Source organism: Schistocerca serialis, chromosome 7 (assembly GCF_023864345.2).
Source record: "Schistocerca serialis cubense isolate TAMUIC-IGC-003099 chromosome 7, iqSchSeri2.2, whole genome shotgun sequence".
NCBI classification, from domain to species: domain Eukaryota; kingdom Metazoa; phylum Arthropoda; class Insecta; order Orthoptera; family Acrididae; genus Schistocerca; species Schistocerca serialis.
In genome coordinates, this window is record NC_064644.1 from 424,123,302 (window position 1) to 424,135,745 (window position 12,444).

The 12,444-nt window shown below is 43.6% G+C and overlaps 1 protein-coding gene and 1 pseudogene across 1 annotated transcript in view; one reads left to right on the plus strand and one right to left on the minus strand.

Moving 5' to 3' along the window:
- LOC126413132 (lutropin-choriogonadotropic hormone receptor-like) overlaps nucleotides 1-12,444 on the minus strand; it is a 932,298-nt gene that overhangs the window by 734,791 nt on the left and 185,063 nt on the right. The gene's annotated exons all lie outside the window — the stretch shown is intronic.
- On the plus strand, nucleotides 10,348-10,464 carry LOC126413658 (5S ribosomal RNA; annotated as a pseudogene).

The following is a 12,444-nucleotide window of genomic DNA, read 5'->3' on the forward strand; positions in this document are numbered from 1 at the left end:
CTGTAAAACAATTGGACAACACGGGGTTTCTCTACTAATTAAGTATACACGAATTACAGTAACAATTACACATCGCAGAATTGCAGTCATAGTTTATCGCTATATCCTCTCCTGTGCCAGCCTCTTCATCACCGAGTAGCACTTGCACCCTACGTCCTCAGTTACTTGTTGGACATATTCTAATCCCTGTTTTTCTCTACAGTTTTTATCCTCTAAAGCTCCATCAAGTTATACTCTGACGTCGTAACACATTTCTTATCATACTGTTTGTTCTTCTTGTCAATGTTGTAAGACGCGTATATTACTATTATCTATTGTCAAACCACAATTTATGAAAGATGCTTATAATTTATTAATAGGATTAAGTAGGAATAATTAATATTTGTCATGTTGAAAATAATTGTGGTAGCAGGGAATGTCTGCGCCAAAGTATTGTTGGCAAGAGAGACCGCACATTGATATAATTTTAAAAAGGGCGGGAGAGACAGCGTATGTATACATTTTCAGAAAAGAGCGGGAAAGACCGCGCATTGATACATTTTGTAATGGTAGCAGGGATTGTCTGCACCAGTAAGCATTGTTGGCAGGAGAGACCGCACTTTAGCGTTCGTAGGAAGTCAGTAGTACGCGAGATGTGAAGCGAGTCGGTAGCAGGTCTGTAGCGAGAGGTTGAGAGGAGCGGTGTGCCTGCCAGCCACTAGCTATCATTTACAAGAGATTATAAACGGATGTACAGACACATCAGCTAACTATTATCATAAGAGGAACTAATGTTATTGAATTAATTTTTTGAGAAACTCAAGACTGCTGAAGGTATGTTTGCACATTGCTGGTTGTAAGATTATTGTAAAACGTAAGTCCCATTTGAACGTTTGTAAAATCATTTCATTCAGAATATAATTAATTTTTGCCAGCAATATTGCATTACTGATTATAATCCATCTCAAAAACTATCAACGTAAAACTCTGCAAAATTTTATTGTTGTCAAGAAAAAGTTTAACTATAAATTACGTAACGTCAGTCAAATTAATTAAAGAATAACGTCAGCTTTGCTATCAAAAAAAACGTCAGCTCTGGTAATAAATACAGCCACTTGTTATGACAGCCCACCAGCAGCTAATAAAGTATAGTAAAACAGAGTAAGTATATTCATGTCGCAGTTCGATGCAGCAGTCAGATGGAGATCCAGTAACAGTAAAAAAGGTAAGGAACAGTTTTGGGTGATTGCAGATAACGACTGAAGGCCAAGACGACGAGCCGGCCGGAGTGGCCGTGCGGTTCTGGGCGCTACAGTCTGGAGCCGAGCGACCGCTACGGTCGCAGGTTCGAATCCTGCCTCGGGCATGAATGTGTGTGATGTCCTTAGGTTAGTTAGGTTTAATTAGTTCTAAGTTCTAAGCGACTGATGACCTCAGAAGTCGCATAGTGCTCAGAGCCATTTGAACCTAGACGACGACACATTCTATGTTTCGTCAAAATAATCAGAAAATCACTTTTAATAAGCAGCAATTAAATTTGTATGCGAAGATTGAGAAAGAGAATAAATTCCAAAGGGAAGATTTGTTATTATTAAGCAAGAGATAGAAATCCTAAGGGAAGGTTTCAAAAATGGCTCTGAGCACTATGGGACTTAACATCTATGGTCATCAGTCCCCTAGAACTTAGAACTACGTAAACCTAACTAACCTAAGGACATCACACAAAACCCAGTCATCACGAGGCAGAGAAAAATCCCTGACCCCGCCGGGAATCAAACCCTGGAACCCGGGCGTGTGAAGCGAGAACGCTACCGCACGACCACGAGCTGCGGACGGGAAGGTTTCATAGGTTATTGTAAAAGGGAAGATTGCGTAACAAAAGAGATATAGGGGAGACGGGAAGGTTTCAATGTTCTACACATGTTACTCCCAGCGCTGATTCTTATCAGTCCCTAAAATTTTCAACACCGTTCTATATCACCATCTCTATGCTTTTCCGGTTTTCTCAATATTTATAATTCACTTCCATGGAATGCTGTGCTCCACACGTACATTCTCAGAAATTTCTTCCTCAGATCAAAACCGATGTTTGATAGTAATCGACTGCTTTTGGTCATGGTTGCCCTCTTCGCCCGCCTGTACTAGTCTGCTTTTCATGTCCTACTTGCTTTGTCCAACAAGTGTTACTTTGCTTCCAAGGCAGTAAAATTTCTTCGTCTGTTTCGTGGACATTAATCTTGACGCTAAGTTTACAGCCAACCCTCATTTCTGCAACTTATAATAACTTTTACGCCGGCCGAAGTGGCCGTGCTGTTAAAGGCGCTGCAGTCTGGAACCGCAAGACCGCTACAGTCGCAGGTTCGAATCCTGCCTCGGGCATGGATGTTTGTGATGTCCTTCGGTTAGTTAGGTTTAACTAGTTCTAAGTTCTAGGGGACTAATGACCTCAGCAGTTGAGTCCCATAGTGCTCAGAGCCATTTGAACCAATAACTTTTATCTTCCTTCAGTCTACTCTCAGCCTGCAGTGTGTGCTCCTTAGAACGTTACTTTGTTACTTCCATTTAACAAGTCCTGTAATGCTTTATCACTTGAGGAGAGGATAACAGCGTCATCAGTGAATCGTATGATTTATTTTCTTCCATTCTGAATTTTATCTCGCTTACGATCATTTATTTTCGCCATTCCTTCTTCGTTGTATGGACTGAACAACGAGGGCGAAATATTGCATATGACTCACTCGATTTTTATCCTAGCGCTTCCTTCTTGGCTGGCCGGCGTGGGCGAGCGGTTGTAGGCGCTACAGTCTGGAACCGCGCGACCGCTACGGTCGCAGGTTCGAATCCTGCCTCGGGCATGGATGTGTGTGATGTCCTTAGGTTAGTTAGGTTTAAGTAGTTCTAAGTTCTAGGGGACTTATGACCTCAGAAGTTAAGTCCCATAGTGCTCAGAGCCATTTGAATCATTTTGAGCTTCCTTCTTCGTCTTCCAATCTTATTGTTCCCTCTTGGTTTTTGTACATATTGCATATTATCTGTCTTCCCTACAGCCTACACCTATTTTCATGTGTATTTCTAACATATTGCACCGAATAATACATGCTTTTATGGGCTAAAAATTCGAGAAGAATATGCTAAAATTCCCCAATGTTGTGGAGTAACTACGTGATACCACTGTCCCTTGGGAGGAATAGACAGATGAGGCCGTAAGGCAACAACCTATTTTCGCGTCTGTATTGTCTTCGACCATTATTTTGTTGTTTCAGTCAACGAGGTAACTATCGATGCATATCTGTCTAGCCGTCTCCAGTCAGAGGCCATAAATTATTCAGAAGGTATTTTCTCTCTGAAGCGGAGTACACGCTGATCTGAAATCTTTTGACAGATCGGGGCTCGCTGGCAACTGCTCTACCAAATGAGCTCTCCATGACTACCACACGCTTTCACCGCTGTGACGAGTCTTGGTAGCTCTATCGATAGAGTAAATTCCCACGAAAGCAAAAATTCTGGATTCGTGTCTGACGCAGCCACGCAAGTTTAACCAGACGGGAGATTACAAATCAGCGTAGACCCCGATGCCGAGTGAAAATTCTTTCTGGGAGCAATTCCGTAGACCACCACCTTCCTTCAGTAACTTTCCTGCCTTCTCTCAGGGGAATGTATGCGGGGAAATCTCTGGAAAGTTGGATAGTAGATGAGCGGTATTGGCGAAAGAATTGTGGGTGCGGATCGTGAGTCGTACGTAAATCAACATAGTGCAGACAAAATTTTCTACAAAAATAATTTAGAGTCAATTTATGTTACCCGAAAAAAATATGTATATTATTGGGAACACAATCAGTACAGCCTCGTGGGAAGATTTTTTAAAATTTTTGTAATTGCAACGATGGCAATAGCTAAACTTTGTAGAAACTGTAGCCAATTTTGTTCCAGCACAGCGAAAAATCATTGTTAAAAGAAAGATACATCATTCGGCGTAACAGCTGAGCGAAAAGTAAAGTCTCCGTGGTGCAGTCCTAGACCGGCACACAGTTTTAATGTCAGGAAGTTTCATTATAAAATATTTTTGATACTAAAATGTTAAACAAGTAACAACTCACTTTTGCTGCGACTTGGTTACTATATGAACGCATAAAGATTAGAAAACATGCCATTTCTGCATTGGAAGAGTAAAATCAGTGTGCCGAGTTGTGCAACTGACGTGGTTGTTTTTATTCAGATAATATAAAGTACCTGCACGAAATTAAACTGATTTTTCGAAGATCCTTTCAATATCCTGCCGTTCGTAAGACAAGAACCAATAAAGGGTTTTTATATTGGCTTGGAATAGTGGACGAGGGTGTTCAACATATGCATCTAAAGAACGTCAGTCGCGCATTTAAAAAGAACGACCCATTACAAAACAAGAACTCCTGACACCTCAAACGCTTTATTTGAAATTTTAACATAAATAGTAATGAACCATGGACCTTGCCGTTGGTGAGGAGGATTGCGTGCCTCAGCGATACAGATAGCCGTACCGTAGGTGAAACCGCAACGGATGAATACACTAAACAGATTCAGAAGGATGTAGGTTGCAGTAGGTACTGGGAGGTGAAGCAGCTTGCACAGGATAGAGCAGCATGGAGCGCTGCATCAAGCCAGTCTCTGGACTGAAGACCACAACAACAACAGTAATGATTTCATTCTTCCCAACAAATTTTACTCGTGTCTGTTAGAATATGTTAAAATTTTTTTCGATAATTTTGTGAAAATGATGCGTCTCGTTCATTTGTGCAAACATTTACCAAATTTAGGATCATTCTGTCCACGATATTCGCCGGGGTGGAAAGGGGGCCGGGGGTGAGCGCAGGATATAGTTGTATGGAAGGGGAACAAGTGGAGGAAACGAAGCACATTTCCTTTGAAAATTAAAGTGACATCTATTGGAAAACTGTTTGTTCATCTCCATTCACACCAATGCTACCACGTTGTAATAGATATGTGCTGCCTAAAGTATTCTTGACTGATATTTGCACACGTCCTGTCCTCTTTTGGAGGAGCGAGACATACACTTTGCAACAACTGTTTATTACAAGAACTAAGCAAAATACAACCTTTGTGAATATTTCCTACGGAACTTGAGAACAACAATGTATCGAGGAGTAGGGAAAATTAACAACCACACAAAAACCCATGAGGATGGTAACTCTTAGGCAGTCTCCCGATGAGCAGCAGGTGCTGTGACGACACGGTCCTATAAGGCTGTTAACCAGTCTGCTGGTAAGGACGCGGTCCCACAAGGCGATGAGCACGTAGGCAGTCATAACGAATACTGCGGAGCACTGCCCTCGGAGCGGCTGGTGGAACTTCAGCGTCGGATGTTGCACAGGACGAGGGCGGCACAGCATCTCGGAGGGCTGCGAGATGGCGGCAACAGCAGGCGGTATCCATAACGGAGACTGGAGGCGGCTGTCGGTTAAGCCGTCGGCACACAGACCGTGCACCCGAACGTTGAGCGTTGAGCGTGCCGAGTCTTTCCGAACGTGCAGAGCAATATCTGGCGTGTCAGATATTCTGAGCGAGCATCTGAGCGTTGACCAATGAAATGGCACAACGCCACCTACGTCACACGCACGCCGTCTCCCTTCAGTACAGAGTTGTGAGGCGCCATATTGGCGTTCATTTCAAGCCTATATGTATATATGCCGTTTCTGAGCACCAGAAAATTGAGAATCACTGGAAAACCCGTTGTTAATTGAGTGATTCGTTCCAATAGAATAATGAGATACATCATATTCGTGGCAAAAGAATTATTGTAACTTGAGTATTATGTGAGTAAGCTATTTGATGGCAGCGACACACTGAAGATCCACCAAAAAGGCATTGTTCTTGGTACAATTTGTTATAATTAAATTTCAATTAGTAACATAATTATCTACGATTAACGTTTTTAGCAACGGGTAACACAATATGATTACGTAAAAAGAAGGAGTTGTTGATAGCGTAAGCCGGCACGGTAACTCACCGTGTTCGGTCAGAGGATTAGCTGCCTTCTGTAATAAAAAAAAACTGAGTTAATGGGTCAAAGACGAATTGAAACTGGTGTCTTGCGACTTCCGCCCCAAGCAGAAACAACGAACACAGCCGGCACGGTAACTCAGCGTGTTCGGTCAGAGGGCTAGCTGCCCTCTGTAATAAAAGAACTGACTTAATGGATCAACAACGAACTGAAACGGGTGTCTTTCGACGTCCGCCCAGAGCAGATACAACGACCGAAAAAGAACAAAATGAGATAAAAAAAACCAAAAAAGAAAGCGTAATGACTAGCGTCTCTGGCCAGGCATGTCTTTTTATTGGGGCGGTGCTTCGCGTCTTAACACTTCCAAATTTTTTTTCCCAAATATTCGCACTTTTATTAGGTTCTGATACTTTATTATTAGCTTAATATAAGTATATGCTGCAATATTTAATGTTATGTAAGTATAAGTTCACCTTTTTTGTGGGGTGACTTTGTTCGATTGGCTTAATCTACAGGACAGCTTGCGCTACTTATATAAAGATATTTTACTCCTTTTTCTTTTACGCTTCGTAATTCACATGTTGCAAAGATTCTGCTACTGGGTAGGAATACTGATCAAGAAAGACTGACCTTAGGGTTTTACTAAAATGTGGGAATGATGAAATAATGCTTATCTTGTGCAGAGGAGTATTCCAAATTTGTACCGCGCTGTTTGTAATGGAACTTCTATAAGCCTGTGTCCTTATTGATTGCACACGGTACTTTCCTTTTCGTGGACGATGGAGGAAATGTGCGTTTTAATCAAGCTAACGTGGGAATTTTACGCGCGCCCGTTGAGTAAACAGTGCGATTTACGAACTAGAAACACCCTTCAACTGCCGCTGGAGTGCGTTGCGATCGCGTATAGCACGTTGTGGCCCACGTACCGTATGCACAAGGCGCATCGTTCCTGAGTGTTCAGCAGCACTTTGAACTTGCCACGCCCAACTTTAACGCTCGAAAGCGCGGTCCGTGTGCCGACGGCTTTATTCAGAGCTCGGTACCTAACTGGCTCTCCGCGGGCGGAGCGCCGTCTTAAGTACACGCCTGCTGAAGGATACATGCATGGTATCACGTGAGCTTGTGACAGTAAGGACCAGTGATCTCCATACAACCTGGATGTATAAGTCTGGTCTCTGCAGCGTGTCTGCAGATTCATGTGCATCGTCCGCCATGATATAGTTTGGCAAACAAATTTCCATCGGTCTGCACGTGACAAAGAATTGTATTTTTTTCCTTTATTGTAGTTCAACCATGTCCAGACGCTCAATACCGCGGTTCGATCGCGTCCGCATTGTTGCTTCTTGCCAGGGATAGCTCTCAACAAGGGAAGTGTCCAGGTGTCTCGGAGTGAAACAAAGCGATATTGTTCGGACATGGAGGAGATACAGAGACGAACTGTCGATGACATGCCTCGGTCAGTCCGCCCAAGGGCTACTACTGCAGTGGATGACCGCTGCTTATGGATTATGGCTCGGATGAACCCTGACAGCAACGCCACAATTTTGAATAATGCTTTTCGTGCAGCCACAGGACGTCGTGTTAGGACTCAAAACTGTGTGCAACAGGCTGCATGATGCGCAACTTCACTCCCGACGTCCATGGCGAGGTCCATTTTTTCAACAACGACACCATGCAGCGCGTTACAGATAGGCCCAACAACATGCTGAATGGGCAGCTCAGGATTGGCATCACGTTCTCTTCACCGATAAGTGTCGCCTATGTCTTCAACCAGACAATCGTTGGAGACAACCTGGTCAGGCTGAACGCCTTAGATACACTGTCCAGCGAGTGCAGCAAGGTGGAGTTTCCCTGCTGTTTTGGGGTGGCATTATGTGGGGCCGACGTACGCCGCTAGTGGTCTTGCAAAGCGCCGTAACGACTGTACGATAAGTGAATGCCATCCTCCGACCGATAGCGCAGCCATATCGGCAGCATATTGGCGAGGCATTCGTCTTCAGGGGCAACAATTCGCGCCCCCACCTTGCACATCTTGTGAATGACTTCCTTCAGGATAACGACATCGCTCGACTAGAGTGATCAGCATGTTCTCCAGACATGAACCCTTTCGAACATGCCTTGGATGGATTGGAAAGGGCTGTTTGTGGACGACGTGACCCACCAACCACTCTGAGCGATCGACGCCTAACCGCCGTTGAGGAGAGGGACAATATGGACCAACAGTGCCTTCATGAACTTGTGGATCTTATGCCACGACGAATACAGGCATGCGTCAGCGCAAGAGGACGTACTACTGGATACTAGAGGTACCGGTGCGTACAGCTACCTGGACCACCTCTGAAGGTCTCGATGTATGGTGGTACAACATGCAATGTGTGGTTTTCATGAGCAATACAATGGGCTGAAATGATGTTTATCTCTATTCCAATTTTCTGTACACGTTCCAGAACTCTCAGAATCAAGGTGATGCAAAACTTTTTTGAAGTGCGTAATTTTTTTCAGACTCGTCGAAACATTATCGTGAAACTCTTTTGTTTAGTGTCCATCTCTGTGATTCTCTAGACGAAGTAGAAATTTACGATGCTCACGAAATAACAAACTACATAGTCCTCGAAGTACAAAGAGCGTGCTCCTATAGCTCACAAACACAACATTAAATCCTGTGCTCCTCAAAATTCGTCGAGCTTACAACATTCTGGTGAGCGAAACTCTATTCCTATCGTATTGCCTTCTTTTTTTAGCATGCGTTTTCTTTCTGATTCTTCCATCAAACGTGTCCCACAAACGCACAGAAATCTGAAGGAGGTCATTAGGGATGACAAGGTCTGGTTGGGGAAGGTAGCGAAGGACACCGGCTGTGCTCTTTCAAGGAGACCATCATGATATTTGCCTTGAGCGCTTTAGAGGAAGCCCCAGAAGATCCAGACCCTGATGGCTGGGCCGAGCCTTGGACCGCCGGCGTCCGCACACGAGTCCAGAGTCTTTCCACAGCCCCACCTCGTTCCTTGTTACAAAAGTAGCACCATTTTGTTGCTGTTTAGACTTTCTGAAGGAAAATTTTATTGGAGACTTGATCGACTGGATTTTGCCATTTGTACCCTTAATATTTCAAAAATTTAGTTTCTAATACAATTATCGAAGCATTTGGCGTACACATAGACAGTAAGACACATTATTTTACGGTTACACGGTTGCAGAACAATCGCTGGAATCAGTTACTTCCATAAAATTTGCCGCGCAGTCTGAGTCGTCTTTCACGGTCCACGCGGCTCCACCCGTCGGTGTTTCGAGTCCTCCTTCAGGCATCGTATGTGTGTATGTCGTCGTTAGCGTGAGTTAGTTTAAGTTAGATTACATAGTGTGTAAGCTTAGGGAACGATGACCTCAGCAGTTTGGTCCTAAGACCTTATCAAAAATTTCCAATTTTTTTCATCAAATTCCTACGAGTATATGAGCGAAGATATTTAAAATGAAACGACCACATAAAACTAGTCGTGAGTAAGGCAGATATCACACATATTAATTGGAAAAATCCTCAGGAAATGTATTTCCTCAACAAAGGAAGCTACCTTAAGAAATCCACGTTTTACCAATACCAATTGCTCGTAAGTATGGGACCCATACTAGATAGTATTGACAGAGGAGATAGAGACGATCCCAAAAAGAGCAGCGCGTTTCACTATAGTTTCAATTAATAAGCGTGGAAGATGGTTCAAATGGCTCTGAGCACTATGGGACTTAACTTCTGAGGCATCAGTCCCCTAGAACTTAGAACTACTTAAACCTAACTAACCTAAGGAAATCACACACATCCATGCCCGAGGCAGGATTCGAACCTGCGACCGTAGCGGTCTCGCGGTTCCAGACGGTAGCGCCTAGAACCGCTCGGCCACCCCGGCCGGCAAGCGCGGAAGAGACGCGGAGATAATCAACTCTAGTGTCAGACGCTGCAGGAGAGGCATTCTGCATTACCTTGTTGTTTATTGTGAAAGTTCAGAGAGTTTGCTACTCAAGAAATTAATTGATTTCTCCTATGTACAAAAGATAATGAAGATAAAATTTGAGACATTCGAGGCCAGACGGAGACTTACCGTCAATCCTTCTTACGGAAACCATTGGAACAGGAAAGGGGGGAAATGACAGTGATACACAAAGTAACCTCTGTCACACACAGCAAGATGGATTGCAGTAATTGTAGATGTAGATCAGTTGCATCTGAGAAACAATTGCAGAAATATAACTTACGGATGGTTCGTCATCATGACCCGGGGTAGCATCTTGGACTAACAAACAAAACGTCATGGATTCCTAGTGTGTTCGCTGCCACTGTTTAAAACTGAACAAATATCGTGAGTTATTTCCTGACAAGGGGCAACGGCCTTGCCGCAGTGGATACACCGGTTACCGTCAGATCACCGAAGTTCAGCGCTGTCGGGCGTGGCAGCACTTGGATGGGTGACCATCCGGGCCGCCATGCGCTGTTGCCATTTTTCGGGATGCCCTGAGCCTCGTGATGCCAACTGAGGAGCTACTCGACTGAATAGTAGCGGCTCCGGTCAAAGAAAACCATCATAACGACCGGGAGTGCGGTGTGCTGAGCACACGCCCTCCTATCCGCATCCTCCTCTGAGGATGCCACGGCGGTCGGATGGTCCCGATGGACCACTTGTGGCCTGAAGACGAGTGCTTTTATTTCCTGACAAAAATTATCTAAAAAGTATGCAAAATGTTTTCATAGTGAAAATCGCAATAGTATAACATTCAATGAATATTATTCAACGGTGATTTGGCTATTAATGATTTCGTCTACAAAATTTTCAGTCAGTGTTATGTAGTTGCAATTTTCACTATTAAAAGAGTTTTTCAATAAAATTTTTACTTTAATTAAAATCCTGTGCAATGGCAGCTGAAGTCTTCTGGTCTAAAGAGCGACCCTAGTTCTGCCAACGGCCTCGTCAAAGAGAGTGGAGGAGCGGACACAGGTTTGTGACTCTCTCTTGCCCTTGGGGTGGGAAACTAACCGTAAAAGGTGGAGTTATCAGAAATGATCAACGGTACGTGGCTGCAGAAGACAATGGAAATTACCACGTTAAAGTCGCGTAATATGTATCCAAACGATATGTGGCCTGTAGGCCATAAAGTGTCACGGTTATGGACTGATAAGGTAAGAAATGAGGAGGTTCCCCGAAGGAACCGCGGGGAGAGGAACGTGTAGAAAACATTGTCAACAAGACGGGACAGAATAACAAGGCCTGTCTTAAGACATCAGGGAATAACTTCCGTAGTCTTGATGGAGCTGTAGGGGGGAAAAGTGTAGAGAAAGTCAGAGGCTGGAATACATCCGGCAAATAACTGAGGACTGAGTCGCGTCACGGCTCAGCATTTTTGATTTACCCGCGAGATAATTTCATTTGTTTTCACCGCAGCGATAGGGGGCGTGGTCGCTGAACGCTGTGGGCGCTGGTGCACGGAGCAACAGTTTTGGGAGGACGGCTCGGTCGGGATACGGCGACAGGACGGAAGCGGCGGGGAGTCAACTGGTGCCTGCCGACTAAGGACTGCGATGAGTGTGGCTGTTTGCGAGCATGTGGGGAGGACGGAATGCTCGCTTGCTTAGCGTGGTTCTCCTTGACCAGCTGTCGTTTGTTGGGCCTAGCACTCGAGTGTAACAGGAAACTGCATTGGTGTGGTTCTCGTCACCCGGCTAAGGCCAAAATTTTCATATACTTGTATTATATTTCATGACCATTACTTTATTAAGGGGTTGGTACTTGTAGCCAACATTTTGTGACTTGAAATACTTCAGAGAATATCATCATGTGCCAGGTGTCTACTGTGAATAATTCTTAATTTGTTTCATAGTGTATGGCACGTTATCCACTATCATCGATCATTTTATGAAAGTTCTGTCCAAATTATTATTACATTAGACTTTGTTAAAATTGTTGCGTTTAAATTGCAAATTTCCTAATTCTACTAATATTGCTTGGGATAAACGCATCTATTTCTTGATATTACCATACTAGTGTATTAAGTTGTGTTTCTTCTCGAGACTGACTCAATTGATTTTGGAACACGTAGTAGGGGGGGGGGGGAGTATTTAAATGAAAATTTGCTAGATAACACAACCGTCGTGAAATTGAAAACTTGACAGTGTTTACTTATGTCACCAGTCGTTAATGTTATTTCTGTCTTGTAGCTTACTTAACTGATATAAAACAATTTTGAAATGTTGTGTATTTGTCGCGAAAGGTGAACTGATGTCACATGACATTGACATTTGTGTAGGATTTACGTAAGCTTAAGTGAAAGAGGTAAACAAAAAACTGATTATCACCGCCACATTTCTTTTTTAATAGGCAGTAGGGAATTTGTTGCACTCTTGCCAAATTGGATTTTTTTAAGGTTTGATTTACATGTAGTGCAAATCATAAGTTCAATATTTTTCTGGTGTAATTGTTAATATT